This window comes from Engraulis encrasicolus, chromosome 16, assembly GCF_034702125.1.
Source record: "Engraulis encrasicolus isolate BLACKSEA-1 chromosome 16, IST_EnEncr_1.0, whole genome shotgun sequence".
In the NCBI taxonomy this organism is placed as follows: domain Eukaryota; kingdom Metazoa; phylum Chordata; class Actinopteri; order Clupeiformes; family Engraulidae; genus Engraulis; species Engraulis encrasicolus.
Window position 1 is genome coordinate 51,451,933 of NC_085872.1, and position 17,842 is coordinate 51,469,774.

The window sequence follows — 17,842 nt, forward strand, 5'->3', positions numbered from 1 at the left end:
TACAACCAGGGCTCTAAATTAACACCAGCCAACCGGCCAAATGCTGGTGAAATTTCATTTTGGCCGGTAAAAAAGTCCAGCTTATCAGCCACTTTAACCCATTAATGAGTGTGTGTTTGGCTAGTAAGATTCATCTACTCGCCTTTTTGGCTGGTGGTGAAAATTTTTAATTTAGGGCCCTGCTTACAACATCTCCAGCATCTAGTCAGGTACCACTAGTAATGTTTCAGAACAAAACGCCCAATAGTTTCCTTACCAGTCCACTAGCACAAACGTGAAAAAGCATTGCACTCACCACTCCACCACACACTAGCTCCACCTCCATTCTCTCCCTGCGAAAGCGCTCCCGCTGGGAGAGCGTGCTTTTTCAGTCACTGGCAACTGCCAATCAAAACGTCATGCGCTTTGCGTCCAGATTGTTTTTGTTATTTTGATGTCTAAATCTTAAATGTAATTTTGGCCATGGTATTTTGATATTATGTTGGTGGTGGGCTACTTTGATTGTATTTTCTATGCTTTATTTTCAGTTTAGATTATTGTAAATGAATGTAAATACTGATGTGTCTTTATATGATTGGTTGGTAGGTCGAGGGAACCAATGGGATGACTGTAGGCTCTCATTGGGCCAATTTAGCGTTAACCTACTGCTCTATTTAAGTCTCTGTCATTTTGTATTGTGGGGGCGTCAGGGTAGGTACTACCAGCTGTTTGCATGGCTGTGTAGGTTGCTGCTGTCAGGCTAGCTTTATGCTTAGCTGTTAATTTATGCTTGGCTTTTGTTAACCGGCCAAAAAGTCATAGCATATGTTAATGTTTTTGGGCATTTCCACTTTATTTTCTGTTTGTTATTTTGGATTCATTTCATTTTATCAGACTTTGAAGAAGCTGCTATGTTTTAAAATAAAAACCAATGAAACTTGGAGACATTGCAGCCACCTTGAATCCTTCCAAACTCAACTGTTCCAGTTTTGCCATATCCCGGTGTGGGGTGACCGCTCGCTTCCTCACAAGTGGTGTCAGAAGTCGGATGTGGTTCGCCTCTTGAAAGCTGGACAGAAGAGGGAGGAAGAAGAGGTGTCAACGCCAGACGCCGCCAGAGCCGACGCCGCCACCAGGCCAAGAATGGAGAGCCAGAGGTGGACCCAAGAGGAGCTGAGCCACTGGGAGGATGGAGCTACTGAGAGGCAAGTCATCGGTGGAGTCTACGATGAGGTGTCCGATCTCGCAGCACTGCGCCATCTTGTGGAGAGCCAGGCAGACCGGCAGGAGCAGCGCTGGAGGAGCCTTTAGCTACAGATCCACCAGCTGCGGCAGAAAGTGGAGGCTGATCGTCAACCCCCACCTGCACCATCACCAGCAGTTCCAGATGCTCCAGCACAGGTGGCCACCATGTCAGCCGTCCCAGAGTCTCCAGTCCCAATGGTGGTGAGAGGGGTTCCAGGCCCAGCAGCGGTTCCGGCTCCAACTGCGGCAGTGGTTCCAGTCCCAGCTCCATCGGCAGTTGCAGTTCCAGTTTCGTCTCCAGCTGCGGCCCCAGTTCCAGCTTCAGCGACGGTGCCAGCAGCTCGGGCTCCAGAGGCGTCAATTTTACCAGTGACTTCGGCACCTGTGCTCCCCGCTGAGTGCACCCACCTCCATGGGCTGTTTATGAAGTGGAGTGGGCCGTCGAAGAAGACTGCAGAAGACGTCACGGAGGTGCTGAAGTTGGAGCAGTTTCTACGCACCCTGGTCGCCAGTATCAAAGATTTGGTGGGAGATTGCAACCCACAGAAGAGTCCCAAGAACTTTCAAATGGACCATGACAAAAGGCCAGCAACCAGAATTCGGCCTGGAGGTCCCAGCACAGAGCGTCAAAGAAATCATGCTGTTCCTGTTCGGAAGCCAGAGGGGGCCGACGACAGCTGCCTTCAACAACCAGAGAAGGAGGCGGTGTGTGCCCTGGGCAAGGAGCGGACAGCACATATTCAGCAAGAGAAAGTAAAGGAGAATGATGGCGGTGAAGCTGCACCTGGACGGAAGGAGCAGCAGAGGGGTCGGCGAAGAAGGTGGTCCCTACCTCAGAGGGGCACCCCAAGCATACGGCCCACCGTCGACACCCAGAGAAGGGTGTTTCACTTCTGTGGAAAAGCCGGCCACTTCATCAGAGTGTGCCCAATCAAGGGGGGTGAAGCGAGTGGCCGGTGTGAGTTGTCAGCCAGTTCATCGGCATACACCGGCAGAGGACCGATGAAAGCGATAACCGTAAACGGCAGGCCAGCAAGGGCCCTGCTGGACACCGGCAGCACCCGGACCCTGGTGCACCCTCTTCTGGTGGAAAGTAAGATTGGGGGAAGTATCCGGGTCCGCTGCATTAATGGGGATCTACAGAGTTACCCCATCGGAAAGGTCCGCCTTCAAGTACGGGGGCGGACGTATGACTTAAAGACAGGTATCGTGGACTGTCTTGGTCAGGATGTGGTGTTGGGCCAAGACGTACCTGTTCTGCACGAGTTGGTACAGTCTACACCATTCAAGAATTCGACTGTTTCCAGGGCCCTGATTAAGGGGTCAGCTGCTGAAGACACCCCAGAGGTGTGCTGCCTTGGCCTCACTGTAGGCCCGGGTGTGACCAGGTCAGAGATGGCCAGTAGGGGGCCCAGATATCGGGCCCATCCTGAGACCAGGAGGGGTGGGGGTTGGCTCGTCTCTCCACCCTGGTTTCGAGACTCCTGAAGGGGAGGGAAGTGTGAGAAGGCGTTTCTCTTCCCCTTCTCACATGCTGCTCTTGGAACTTTTCTGAACAGCGCTTGCCAGAGCACGCGGAAAAATGGAACACTCAGACTCGCATTTGTAACATTCGTTCACATACACACACACACACACACACACACACACACACACACACACACACACACACACACACACACACACACACACACACACACACACACACACACACACACACACACACACACACACACACACACACACACACACACACACGCGCGCGCACACAAATTCCAAAAGCTGCATTATGAAAACGGACTTCTTTGTGTCAGGTTTGGTCAGGGAAATGCTTGTGAACTTTGGGGGGAACTTTAAACAGTGTTTGGTGCTGCAGGCGGTCGCCATTATAGTGGGGCCTGTTAACCCATAGAGGTCTAATTGCCCTTGAGAGGGCAATTTGACATGTCTCCAAAAACAAATCTGTAACTCTGTGAGTTTTTGTCATTGAATACATAAGTTACACCATTAGAAACCTCAGACCTTCCAGATTTCAAATATATATGTATTAAATAAATTATATAGCTGGCCCAATTTAAAGAAAGTGAAAAGAAATCTTCGCATATTCTGTACTCTCTGCCTGTAGCAGCCACACCTATAGCTATTCACATGTAAAGTACCGGTGCTTGAGTGGCTATTCAGAGGTGACAACACGCCCCTTTCAGGTAGGGTAAACACAGCAGACGTAGAGTGACAGGGGGGTTGGGGCTATCAGAGCACATGGGGATTGACAGGGGGGTGTGGGCAATTAGAGGTTTGTTCACACCTATGTCATTAGTATTCAAATGAGACAGGCAGTGGCAGTGACATAGTCATTCTTTTTTGCATTTTGTATGAAAACAACAAAACATTTCTAAATGCCCTTTTCACTTTTATGCTGCCAACACATTTGTTTACAAGATTCAAACTTCAAAAGTCTTGGCTAGATATATTTATTGTGTGTTTTCTTGAACTTTTTGAAGACATCTGAAACCTGTTTTTTTGTACAGTTGTGTTTATACTCAATTTAAATAAAACATGTTTGTATGACATCCAATTTTTTTTTCAGATTATTTCTTGTCAGGCTTTTCACAATACAACCATATATTCCACTTTTGCATAGATGCTTACTGTTAGTTGAAAATACTTGAAAATGTCAGGGTGGTGCAAGCAGCCTAAAAGCCTCTGAAAGGCCTTAGACCTCAGAGGGTTAAGCCAATATTCCATAAGAATCTTTCACTTGGTGATGCAAGCACCAAATCAGGTACACAGGTGCTCCAGGGCCTACTCTCCCAGAAAAGGTCGCTATCCGGGTGAAAAAACAAGATGGCGGCCATTTTTCAAGATGGCCGCCTCATTAAAGGTGAAAAAAGCTGTTTTCGTCTTAGAATGCCAAGTAATCAAGATATCTGAGTGATGGAAATATTAAAATGTATGCATTCTGACCAGGACAACTTCATAGTATCATTATTTCTTCACAAAATGGCCACCACTTTTCAAAATGGCAGCCCTTACATGACTGAAAATGCACATTTATGACATAACTTACAGCTGTCCGATAGCAGGTATTCAATAATGCATATTAACCTTGCCATCACTGTTGGAATACAATGTCGTAAAAACAATTTTGTTTACATTCTGTATTAGAGTGATGTTATAGCACAACCATGGCACACTGGTGACATCACTGCTGTGAGACTCAGCATGTGGTTCAGTGTCGGCTTGTGGTACAATAGCTGTAGTTGTAGTTTACTAACTCTTTAGTATACTCACTTTAGTTGTTAGTATTTATAGTCTCCCATATGCCATCCAATAAGACCCTGTATATAGCTTAATTAGAAATGTAGTTAGTGTAGTTAGAAAATTAGTTAGATAGCCGCACCTGAATTGACAGGATGTGCCAGAGCGGGAGAGCCGAGCCAAGGGTAACGGGGCTTCAGTTACCCGGATAGTGTACAGATTGCACGAGACTTAAATGACACTGGATGAACGATCGGGCTGGGTGTAGGGCAGAAGTTGCCTGATTTTCATAGACTTCAGATCACGTACCACGATTCTGGTCTGACCAGGACTATAACGATTAGCATTTCCATACAGGATGAACTTTGTTTCCATGGCCTGGTTAACCCGCCTCCCTCGGCTTGCTACTGGTTGAAGGCTGTGCCGAAGTTTAAACCAAACATTTCTTAGCCCAATAGAACGTGTCTGCTTAAACCACGTCACTGCCTTGAACACATCTCTACCCAGGACGGTTGGAAATGCACAGTTGATTGGTTCCAGACAAAGTGGGTGGAGATCCCGCTGTAGCGGGAGAGAGCAAGCTCCTGGCCCTACTGTGTGTAGCTGAGCCGAAGGCGTTGCATCACCAGTAGGGCGGAGCCCGGCTAGTGCAGAAGATGACTTAACCTGGTTGTGTCCCATATCTCAATGTGCTTTGATAATTTGAACGGTTGGGTGGTAAAAGGATAGACCCTCGGACTTAAACTGTATTACACAAGATGTCTGCTAAAAATCCATTGAGCTGCAGTACGTGTCGGGAACAACACCTCAATCACCCTGACCCTGAGCACGGGGGCCCCGCAAGGTTGTGTGCTCAGCCCCCTGCTGTTCACGCTGCTGACACATGACTGCACAACGACCCACAGCACTAACCATCTGATGAAGTTTGTGTACGAACGATGCAACACTAGTGGGCCTCATCACTAAGGGTAGAAGAAGAAGAAGTAGACTTGCTGGCCATATGGTGCAAGGACAACAACCTCCTGCTGAATGTCAACAAGACCAAGGAGATTGTTGTCAACTTTCAGAGGGGCCAAAAACAACTGCTACCACTGACCATCGACAATGATGTTGTGGAGAGTGAGCAGCACAAAATTCCTTGGAGTGCACATCAGCGACGACCTCTCTTGGACCACAAACACATCATCACTGGCGAAGAAGGCCCAACAGCGCCTCTACTTTTTGTGCAAACTGAAGAAGGCAAGTGCTACACCCTCCATCATGACAGCATTCTACAGAGGAACCATCAAGAGCATCCTGACCAGCCGTGTGACACAGTGTGGGGAGCAGGTTGCACAGAGCAAAACAGGAAGACACTCCAGCACATTGTGAACACAGCTTAGAAGATCATTGAAGCGCCACTCCCTCCCTGCAATACATTTACACCACCCACCCCACCCGAAAAGCACTGATGATCACCAAGGACATAAGTTACCCTGCACACAAACTGTTCAGTCTCCTGCCCTCTGGAAAGAGGTAGAGGTGCCTCTGCTCCCATACCACCAGGCTGGCAAATACCTTCATACACCAAGCAATCAGGATGCTGAACTCTTAACCCGCCCTCCTATCACTGATAGCCCCCCTCAACACTGAATTGTGATTGCACATTCTACTTGCACTAACTCAAAACACACACACACACACACACACACACACACACACACACACACACACACACACACACACACACACACACACACACACACACACACACACACACACACACACACACACACACACACACACACACACACACACAACACTGACCTAACTCAAAAGCACACACAAACATGCACACACATGTTGCTGCTGCTTCATGCCTGTTACTTAATGACTGTACTGGAAAACTAGCTACCAACTACAGTTGTAAATATTGCACATTACAATTGCTTACTTTATATGTATTATTATTTCACAATGCTACTATCACCATATCAGAAATCAAAATAGGACATAACTGGAAATGCACAACAATACCTCTTCTTAATACATGTTCTATGTATGTCTACTGTTGCCCAGTCTTGCACTTTATGTCTGTAAGAGTATTGTATAGGTACTCTAGGTGTAATGCATGTGTACTGTCTATGTCTAATTGCCTAAGTCCACACCTAAAGTCTATGTCTGCATGGGAAAGTAAGAAACGTAATTTCAAGTCTTTGTATGGCCAGTGCATGTAAAGAAATTCTCCAGGATGCAGGATTAGAGATGATGTGGATCGAATTCGGCCATGGTCATTCCATCAGGTGGCTGCCAATTCATGACATTGTGTTGAATCTTGGGCCAGAGAAATCCAAAAGCATGATGTCCTTCCATTCTTTCACTGGCTGTGATGTTGTATCAGCTTTCCATAGCAAAGGCAAGAAAACAGCATGGCAAACATGGGACGTCTGCCCTGAAGCGACTCATGTCTTCAAAAAGCTCAGTTCATATCCAGAAGTAATTGAAGATACTGACCTGAACCTTCTTGAGATGTTTGTCATCCATATGTATGACACGAACAGCACAACAGACAAGGTTGATGAGGTTAAGACTGGACTTGTTTGCTCGGAAACAAAGATCCTATGATGCCATTCCACCGACAAGTGCATCCCTTGTCCATCATGTTAAACAGTCCGCTGCCAAACTGCCTGTATATGGGGCCGAGCTACTGTGTGCAAAATGCAAATTGAAAGCCCTGCCAACTGGGGGTGGCAAAAAGATGGTGAGGCCTGGAAAGTTCTCTGGTCAAAGCTTCCTACAATTGCGGAGAGTTGCCAGCAACTGACAAAATGTGGATGCAAGACTGACTGCCGAGGAAGATGCAAATGCTATTGCTTTAGCCTCACCTGTACACAGTTATGTTCCTGCAAATGTGAGGACTAAAAATAACTAATCCAACATGTGCATCAGAGAGTTTTCCTACCCAAACAACAAACATGTAATCATTATAGGCCTACTTCTGTTTTTGTAATATTTAGAATCATTCAGTGAGTGTTAGTTTATTTACATGTAATTATGAAAATATTATAATTGTCAATATTTTTTTTGAGTGTATCATTGAATTTTCCATGCTCGACATAATTATATCTCCATACATAGATATTCAAAATATGATCAGTCAATCAAAATATACATAAAAGCCATTTAAAAGCAGTTCAATTGGCGGCCATCTTGGAAAACGGCGGCCATTTTGTTTTTTCACCTGGATAGGGACCTTTTCTTAAAGGGTAGGGTCTGAAGCACCTCTGAACCAAATTTGATGCTTGCATCACCAAGTGAAAGATTGTTTGAGGTATTTGCTGCACTAATGGGGGGGGGGGCAAAAAAGGTCCAAAAAGCGTCTTTTTGCCTTTCGGTCCCGCATAAAAAGTTCCTAAGTGTCAATAATGTGTGACAGCAAGAAAAATGAAAAGCTTACAGCACCTGGTGTTCCCAGGCGAATTCTCCACCAAGTCCCTAAAGCCTGCTCAACCGACCAATGGTTGAGCCCTGTTGTGCAAAGTTGAGGAACGCCAAGCCAATCATTGAGCCCTGTTGTGCAGAGTTGAGCAGCTATCGGCCAATCAGAGACCTCTGTTGTGGACTCGTCATACAGCAGCCGAAGCCGTTCTCAGGTCAGCCTACGATCCCTCAGAATAATTACGACAGATTCAGCGACATCGTTTGACATTTGAAGACGTGGATTCACTTTTACCAGTTACCTGAGGTAAACTAATTTCTTATCTTCAACACAATTTGGGTATTTTGGCAAGTGATTGGATTCGCCGATTTTAAAAAACACTGTTGTTTACATTTAGCCACCAAGTTCAGTTAGCGCGCTTCATTGATGTCAATAGCGGCCGTCAGTAAACAGCCGTCAGTAAAATAGTGATCGTGAAGAGAAACTTTCTTTTTACCTAACAATATTTATGTAAATGACATGGTTGGTGCACTGTTATCTGATGGAAATGACCCATGTTATGTCAAAATGATGTTCGTTTCCTCGGCTACTTCACTTATCTGTCAGTGGGACTAGCTAGTGACAGCCTTCTGAAAACGTATGAAAACAGATGAGCAGATTAACACATTTGTCTGAAAAACATGTTTGACAGCACTATCAGATGTTGGCTACATGTTTCATGACATTTCACGATGTTGTTTTTAATTCGTTGGTTTGTTTTTTTGGTTGTAATGACGCTACTGACTGACGGTCTCCGAGTGTCTCAAAGCCCCTCGTAGCGTAATGTTACAATGTTCGCTACGTGATCAAAGAGCCGATAATGTATCATATTATGAACATTGTTTCTGTTGAAAGGATGTCATCGCTTGACATATTGTATCCGATGACTTATCCTAGCTTTACAATGTTGCTGGATTGAGGTAATGGTTTGTTTTGTTCGTCATAAGGATGCTACTGAATGACAGGCACCGATTGCTTTTTTAAGCGTCTCGTAGCCAAATGTTGTGTTCGCTACGTGATCAAAGAGGCGATCATGTATCATGTGAACATTATGTGTGTTGAGGGAAAGGATGTGATTGCATGAAATACTGTATTGGGTGACTAATTCTAGCTTTGAAATGTTGCTAGACTGAACTAATGACAGCCCGCTGTACACTAGGCTAACCACTGTAACAGCTGTGTTGTGTAACTAAATACTGTCATCCAGTTTAAATAACTTGGCTGTCTTGCTTTGACCTCATTCATATGACGACTACTGACTGTAAATAAGCCATGTTTAAAAGTTTTGTCACAGTCACTTGTTGGAAAGTTAAATGAACAGTCATCACTGATCCCTATTACCTGTGTTTACATTACCAGAAAGAATGGAGGGCCTCTATGAATGTGAGGTTTGCAATAAGAGATTTACTCTTAAGTCGAACCTCACACGGCACACAAAGCTCCATTTTCCAAAGCAGCATGCCTGTGAGGAGTGTGGGAAGAGCTTCGCTACCCAACCCCAGCTGGACCTGCACAGCAAGCAGCACCAGTACCCCAACATCCCCCTGTACAAACCGGGAGAGGCCCGCTTGAGGTGCACGGCAGCTGCCAAGGCTGAGGCGGAGAACCCCAACAAGAAGGTGGACCCGACCTGGCTGGACCCCGTGAAGGCAGAGGCTGCTGCCAGAGAGGCCGGAGGGGGAGAGATGTGGAGAGGCCAGCTCGTCATCACCTGGGGCAAGTACGCCGGGCAGACCTTCAGGTGGCTGCTGGAGAATGACGCTGGTTGGGTGGCCTGGATACTGGCTGAATACAGTCACCAGGGTGAGCTAAATGACCTCTTGAAGTGGCAGAAGGAGCGCCTGCAGGAGTATGTCCACAACTTCCCCTCTGTCACCTGTCTAGTTGACAAGAAGCTGAAGGTAAGTTAAATAGGTTAACATTTGTACATGTACATGTGAGTGATAATCCACACTATTTCAAAACCATGATGTCTGGATCTTACTGTTGTTTTTTTTGTTTTTTTTTGTTTTTTCAGGAAAAGACAGGCGCAGCTGTGGCATCCTTCTCCCAGCATGGCTCCAATTACGCCAGTGATGCCGAGCTATTGGCTGTGGCAGGTAATATTATTATGCTTACCATTGTATCTCTTCTAGAGCAGCTTAAACTAATAATGTTTTTCTTTACTTCTGTCATTATGTTACATTCATTTAGAATAATTATCTCAATTCTCTGTGTGTGTGTGTGTGTGTGTGTGTGTGTGTGTGTGTGTGTGTGTGTGTGTGTGTGTGTGTGTGTGTGTGTGTGTGCTTTGCAGAACACCTCCTGGATGAGTCCCAGGTCCCTGTCACCACCCACATCACCACCGTGGCACAGCTCACCCCAGCCGCAGCTGCCAGCCAGGAGCCTGCCGTGCCACCATCGCAGGAGCAGCCCTCTGTGTCCTCCGGCATCCACCTGGAGGGTTGGCAGAGGTACTGGGAGGAGCCACCATCTTCTGCCCAAGCGCTTGGCATCGCCCTCCCAAACATCAAATGGATGAAGACCAACGAGGCCTACGGCCTGTTTGAGAGGGCATCACGTTACAAAAATGCCAAAGGTGACGTTGTGGAGAGGAAGCTGCTGAAAGAGAAGATGGAGTTCCACCCGCCCCCACTGCCCGTGTCCGTCAGGGGAGCAGTTCCCAGCATGCTCGCCTTCTTCACCACGCCTGCCTTCTTCTGGCGCCCCGTCGGTGTGATGAAGGCCATGATTCCCTGCCCCAACACCAACTGCCCTGCGCCGCCTGGGGAGTACCTGGAGAGGAAGGGCTTCGGCAGCTACGCCAGGCAGGTGTGTGGCATGACATCCTATTACACCCTCCTGACAGAGAAGCTGAAGTGCTCCTACTGCGAGAAGGTGAGGCGTGTGTCGGTGGCACGCGACATCGAGGGGGAGGAGGACGAGGAGGAGGAGGAGGAGGAAGACCACCATCAGCAGCAGCAGTACATTTGGCTGGCCTACAGTCCAAAAGTTCTGATGAGCCTCGCCCCAGCCGTGAGACGGATGTTCCCCGCCATTCTGTGTGGGAAGCGCGCCATCGACAGAGGAGTGGTGACTCTGCTGAGCGACCGCCTCAACGCCGTGTCGATGAGCAAGGTGCAGCGGCTGCTGAAACAGGGCCACGACGAGTGGTACATCGAGCGGCGCGACCTGTACCAGACTCTCCTGTACGACGCGCACACAGCTGGCTCCTCGTCGACGGCAGCCTCATCCTCCTCGCAGAAGGGCATCCTCGCCTTCGCCAGGCCTGCAGGGACGTACACCCCTCCCATTCCCCAGTCTCCTCTTCCATCTGCCCGGGTGCTGAGGCGAGCACACCTCATCATGGAGATGGAGAAGATGCCAGTGTACCGCAGCGAGATCCTCAGCATGACTGGAGAAATCCTCTGCATAGACGGCACAAGAAAGGTATGCACGCAGCCATCATGTTATGGTAAAAAAAAAAATACAGATGTGTCTTAACTAGTGACATTGTAATAATGTAATAATGTGTATGTTTTGATTTGGTCTGTTTTATGACAGATCCTGAAGAAGATCTACGGGGAGGGCCAGGGCACGATGCAGTACCTCACCAGCGTCCTGAACGAGTGGGGTCAGTTCCTGACGACGGTGGTGGTGGCAGCTGAGTCCGAGGGCTGCTATGCACGCATGGCCAGGGGTCTTGTGGCTCGCTTCGAGCGTGCCAACGCTCCAGCCCCGAGAGTCATCTACGCTGACAACAACTGCTGCCGGTACATTTTAATTTCATTAATTCCATCATAGCACACTGATATTTCATCACAATGTAATGATATTTCAAATAATTACTTCAGATAATTTAAATAACACATGACAAGTTATTTTAGTGAAACACTATTGCATAGATACTCTGTAGATGCATGCTATTTTTTTCCTATGTCATTTCAGTGACAGTGGCTCATCGTTCCTGGAGACCCTCTTCAGTGACTGGGTGAAGAGGGGTACTGTGGTCCGCCTCGACATCAGGCACTGGCTGCACCGCTGGGATGCCGTCGTTATAAAGCAGAGCCACGCCAAGTACGGCGTGTTCATGAGTGCCATGGCGGGGGCGGTGTTGGCCTACAACAAGGGGGACATGTTGCTCTTGGTCCAGGCGGTGCGGAAGGGCAACGAGCAACTGTACGCCAACCACACGGACCAGCAGATGCTCGCCTTCCTCAAGCCGTCGCAGATAAAGAGCTACGTGAGGCGCATCACGAGGGGTGTTGAGGTAACTATTTGTAATAAGTTTGTAATAGAAACGCATCATGTGTAATACAGCTGTGTTATATGAATTACATTTCTAATTATACCTTTGCCACCTGTGCGTTACAGGAGACTGCTGCGACCGTGGACTCCATCCTTGATGAGTTCAAGGGACCAGCAGGCCTCGACATCGACGGCATCCCCCTGTTCAAGTCCGCAGACGCCGTGGATGCGCATTGGGCGACGGCAAGCAAGCACCTCGGATGCATGCAGGCAAGTTCATTTGTGAATGAGTCAAGACAGATACAAGTATGACCATGTATAGACACATTTAGATTAGATTGGATTGGCCAAAGTAATCCTGAACCTCGTACTGTGTTGTGTGTTGTGTTTTGCAGGACCCCCCTGGTGTTCCACTGTACGTGGCAGTGAGGACGGTGACACTGAATGGCGTGAAGCTGCAGAGGTACAGGTGCCGGCGTGGCAGCAATTCCCTGGAAGGGCTGCACTCCCATCTAGTCCACGCCATACCATCAAACAGATGCGGCATCATGCCATTTCAAGTGAGTAATGAAAACAAAACGCTTTGTCAACATCGTCATTTTTCATTTTTGTTTATTTATTTTCTAAATGTTGAAATTGAAAATCGGTGCCATTCTTGAAAATTAGATTTTTTCAAGAATGTTATGTACAAATAGACAACATTATGCTTAAAGAAGGGCAACTTTCATTTTCAACTACAATAACGCCAGAAATGTGTTACATGCAATGTGTTTCAGGTGTACCTGATCGCCTTCGCCGTCCAGTGGAACGCCAGGATGGAGTCCCTTCGCGTGGACGGAGGGCGTGGTCGTCAGACCAGTTGTGTGGACGCTGCGACGATCCAGCGCATGAATCGCCAGGCGGAGCTGCTCTTCGGCAAGGAGCACGTCTTGGAGCCGAATTTCGCCGCGCCTCTGCCATACCCTGCTGACTACCACCACCCGGACGAGGAGGAGCTGCTTGGCGTGGAGTATGCCGTGTGCCAGTCCACAGCTTTCACTGCCAGGCACTACTACGCGCAGAAAGGTACAGCATTTTTCATCACACAACAATATATACGAAAATCACCTGCCCGCTAACTGTCTGCTGCTCGTCGCTACTAATCACAATGTAACTCAACGCAATGTAATGTTTTTCAGCTGAGGAGGAGCAGTGCAGGAAGGACGAGGAGGAGGGGAAAGAGGAGTCTGCTGCTGAGGAGAGTGGCGAGGAAGAGGAGGACGAGCAGGCTGACGAAGGTGTCGGAGGCATGTCGGAGGAGGACCCCATAGACCACGTCTGTGAGAAGCACGTGGTCCTCACTCAGGCCGAGCAGGTGGAGGAAGAGGACGACCCCGCTTTGCAGGATGTCCTGGCCAGCCAACGCCATCTCCATCTGCCTGGGATAGAGGAAGTGGAGGCCCTTGCGTCGCTTCTCCTCCAGCTGGCAGACGACAGCGACCACCACCACCTCGTGCCCGCCGCGCTGAGGCAGCAAATCGCCACGGCTGCTGCCGCTCTCCACGACCACGACCGCTCCGGCGCCAACTTCGCCAAGAAGTATGAGTCGAGGTGGGGCTACACCCTCTTTGGCCGTTGCCTCGGAGCCGACACGCCAGAGACCAGCGCGGCCCAGAAGACCAAGTTTGGCTGGATGAGGTACCCCCAAGCAGCGCAGGTGACCGAGGAGAGCCGCCTTCTCTACCTCCTGATAAAGATGCTGCAGCACCATCCCACCTGCAGCAAATTCCACTCCTCTCCCAGCAAGCTGACCTCGTCCATCAAAGGTCAATACAAGAGGATTGCAGACAGAGTGAGGGACGACCCGGTCCTGGGCAGCCTCGCCATCCCGCTGCCCAACGTCAATGCCAAGTCCATCGGCAACTTTTTCAGGAGGGAAGAGAAGATGGCCAACTTCAGGGCAACGGTCAGGCCAAGAGTCAAGACTCACCGTGATGTCCTGTCAGGCCAACCAATGCCTGATGCCCCTGCCCTGCCGTCGTCACTGCCACCACCAGACAGGCCTCAGGTGCAGTACCAGGAGCCTCACCATGTCGCTGGCAAAAGGCGTGGCGAAAAGCGGAGGTAAGCTCTTCACTTACTTTATCCGTTTATTTTTTTGTGGAGAGCTGTACTGTATTGCACTGTATTACAGTATATGATACTCACAGTATTGTGCTTGTGTGTGTGTGTGTGTGTGTGTGTGTGTGTGCGTGTGTGTTTTTTCTTTTATTTTTTACAGGTTGGACTTTGAAGAGCCACAACTGCAGCCAGAGCCACAGCCAGACTCTCAACCAGGGCCGTCACACCGCTGTATCCAGCCCAAGCCTGCCACCGCATCCTACGTGCCCTCTGCCGTGGCAAAGGCACCTGTCCTCCTGGTGCTGCCAACCCAACCGCAGGCTCCATCAGTGAGGTTGCTGCCATCCACCAACCCAGTCTTCCTCCCTGTCCTCCCACCCCGCCCTCCCGCTGTGAAACCTGTGATGCCCAACAAGTCTAATAAGCCTTGTGGGGCTTGCAAGGTGCCACAGTGTGGGGGGCAGAGGAAGAAATACACCCCTTCCAAGGACAAGGTGGCTGGAAGCAGCCAGAAAATATTCACTTTTTGCCCCTCCACCAACATGTCCACCACACCTGGCTTCGAAGGTGTAGCGTTCACCAGCTATGAACACTTTAAAAGTGTGGTGGACCAGGAGCTGGAGAAGAGGAGAGCCACCCTCTAAACCTGCAATGACTGTCTGTCTGTCTGTCACTCACACTGACACACACACACACACACACACACACACACACACACACACACACACACACACACACACACACACACACACAATGTAAATACTGTAAAAATGTTTTAAAATGTATATTTTCCTTATGATCACACAGTGCATTGAGTGCTGTACTGACACACACGCACGCACGCACGCACACACACACACACACACACACACACACACATTTTCATTTTTCATTTATTTAAACTCGAAGAATCATTGAGAGCCCAGCCCTCATTTACAATGATGTCGAGTAAAACAAACAATTACACTTATAAAATCATATATATATACAACATACACAATGCAACATAAATCATATAAGAGGTAAAAATTAAGACAAACTATGAATTAAAACTTATGAGTTAAAACAAGTACAAGTATGTGATAAAAAACTTCCCAGTATTACTTTAAAATGTTCTAATGACACTAAGGCTTGAAGACCTATCCTTTGTTGTAGGGTATTCCAAAGTGAAGGTCCACAGACACTAAAAGCCGTTTTACCCAGTTCAGTGCGGGCATAAGGGACCTCCAGTAAAAAGTTGCTGCTGCGGGTTTGATATGGGTTTGGAGTGCCAAACTAAAAGAGATGAAATATAAAATGGGAGTTTACCAGTGAGGGCCTTAAAAATAAAAATAAAATAATGCATGTCCCTTCTGTGAGAAAGTGGAGCCCACCCAACTTTATCATATAACAGGCAATGATGAGTGCTATATGGATCCCCAGTAATAAAACGAAGAGCTGAATGATAAACAGTGTCAAGTGCCTTCAGATTAGAGAGTGGTGCATGTCTGTAAATAACATCACCATAGTCAAGGGAAGACAGAAAAGTAGCTTCAATTAACTTTTTTCTGCAGAAAACAGGAAAGTGATATTTATTTCTGTGCAGGAAAGATAGCTTTTGTCTGAGCGTAGTGACAAGACAGTCAGTATGTTTCTTGAATGTGAACTTGTCATCTAGCCAGATTCCCAGGTATTTATAATGTGATACTCTCTCAATAACAGACCCATCTAAAGTAGATAATTAACCCTTTAAGCGCCACACTTTATTTTTCAAAAAAGCTGAATATTGGCATGATAAATTCAAATGACTGTGGCTTAACAGTGGTAACAGATAGAGCTTGACTGTCAATTAGACAAATATTGGGGATGACCCCAAGATTATTTTGGGAGTAAATATGCATACCTAATTTGCATATTATGACGTCATATGGTGGCGGCCATTTTGAATTTTTAATAATTTTTGGAAAATATTGATAATTTTCAATAATTATTGAATTTATTTAGCAATATTTGACATTCCATTACTATCACATAGTGCACATACACTATGGTCAAGGAAATAAGTAGTTTTAGGCAGAATATATATAGTATATAAGCGACACAATTTATTTTTCAAAAAGCTGAATGTTGGCATGATAAATTCAAATGACTGTGACTTGACACTGGTAACAGATAGAGCTTGACTGTCAATTAGACAAATATTGGGGATGACCCCAAGATTATATTGGGAGTAAATATGCATACCTAATTTGCATATTATGACGCCATATGGTGGCGGCCATTTTGATTTTTTAATAATTTTTGGAAAATATTGATAATTTTCAATAGATTATTGAATTTATTTAGCAATATTTGACATTCCATTACTATCACATAGTGCACATACACTATGGTCAAGGAAATAAGTAGTTTTAGGCAGAATATATATAGTATATATTGTAATATTGCAATAATATAGGCCTAATGCAATAATATTGAAATATATAATGCAACAATTACTACTTTTGCCTGGAGGGCCGAATATGTTTGTATCTGTAACCTGTACCTTTTTAGCTTGTGAAACTTTCACAGAAAGGGTCAGCACACACATAGGCCTATTCAATTCATATTTATGCCTATTTTTACATCTGTATAGCCTACTATGGCCTTTGGAGCAGGCGCTGTATAGGCAGTAAAATGGTTGATCATGGCACAGTCTAGCTCAGTGACTTCTACAGTTTGTCACTTACATTTCACAAAACTATGGGCAAACTGTCAACATAATGGGTATGTAATCACAAGTATCATGTCCGTAGTATTGTGTCCAACGTAATTAGGCTACGTTATAGCCTGACACCTGAAGCCGATCAGGAACACAATCCCCGCCCCCTCGCGTGGAGAGCGCAGCGCCCTTCCACCCTCTCCCCCGTTTGAGGGAAATATATCGCCACCTCTTTCGTCTATATTTGCTGTTTTACTGATTTGTATAACTCTTACAAAGACAGTCAAAACGCTGTGACCAGTCTGATTGTCAACAACGAGTCTAAAACATTCATGTTCTAGGGTTGCCTATGCGTCTTCTCTTCACCGTGCGTTTTATTACCAAAACCTCTCCATACGGAGATATGGCCACGTTCGCCGCTGCCATCCACCCAGTAGAAGTCAGAAAGAGGGACAGAATGAGTGTGTGTGTGTGTGTGTGTGTGTGTGTGTGTGTGTGTGTGTGTGTGTGTGTGTGTGTGTGTGTGTGCTGCTTGGTGAACAGTGTTTGTCTGATCCCAGGATTATTGCGTTTGCGTCCGGATAGGTGGCTAGAACTACCCGCATAACCGGGGGCTGAATGGAGGGAGCCCAAGCTAACATTACCAGACCCACTTCTCTCACCCCTAATTCCTCCACCAATACCTGTATGGACACTACGACTGCATTCGCCACTACCACCGACTCACTTGAGATCGGATAAAGTCACCGAATGAGTTTCAATGTGTGTGTGTGCTTAGAGAACATCCTTGCTTCGCATGTCGGCATCTTCGGAAGTTTCGCCACGGTAAACAAAGAGTGCTCGTCCGATCATTATCCTCCTCGTGAGATAAAAACTGTCCTTCGGAGTCAGAATAG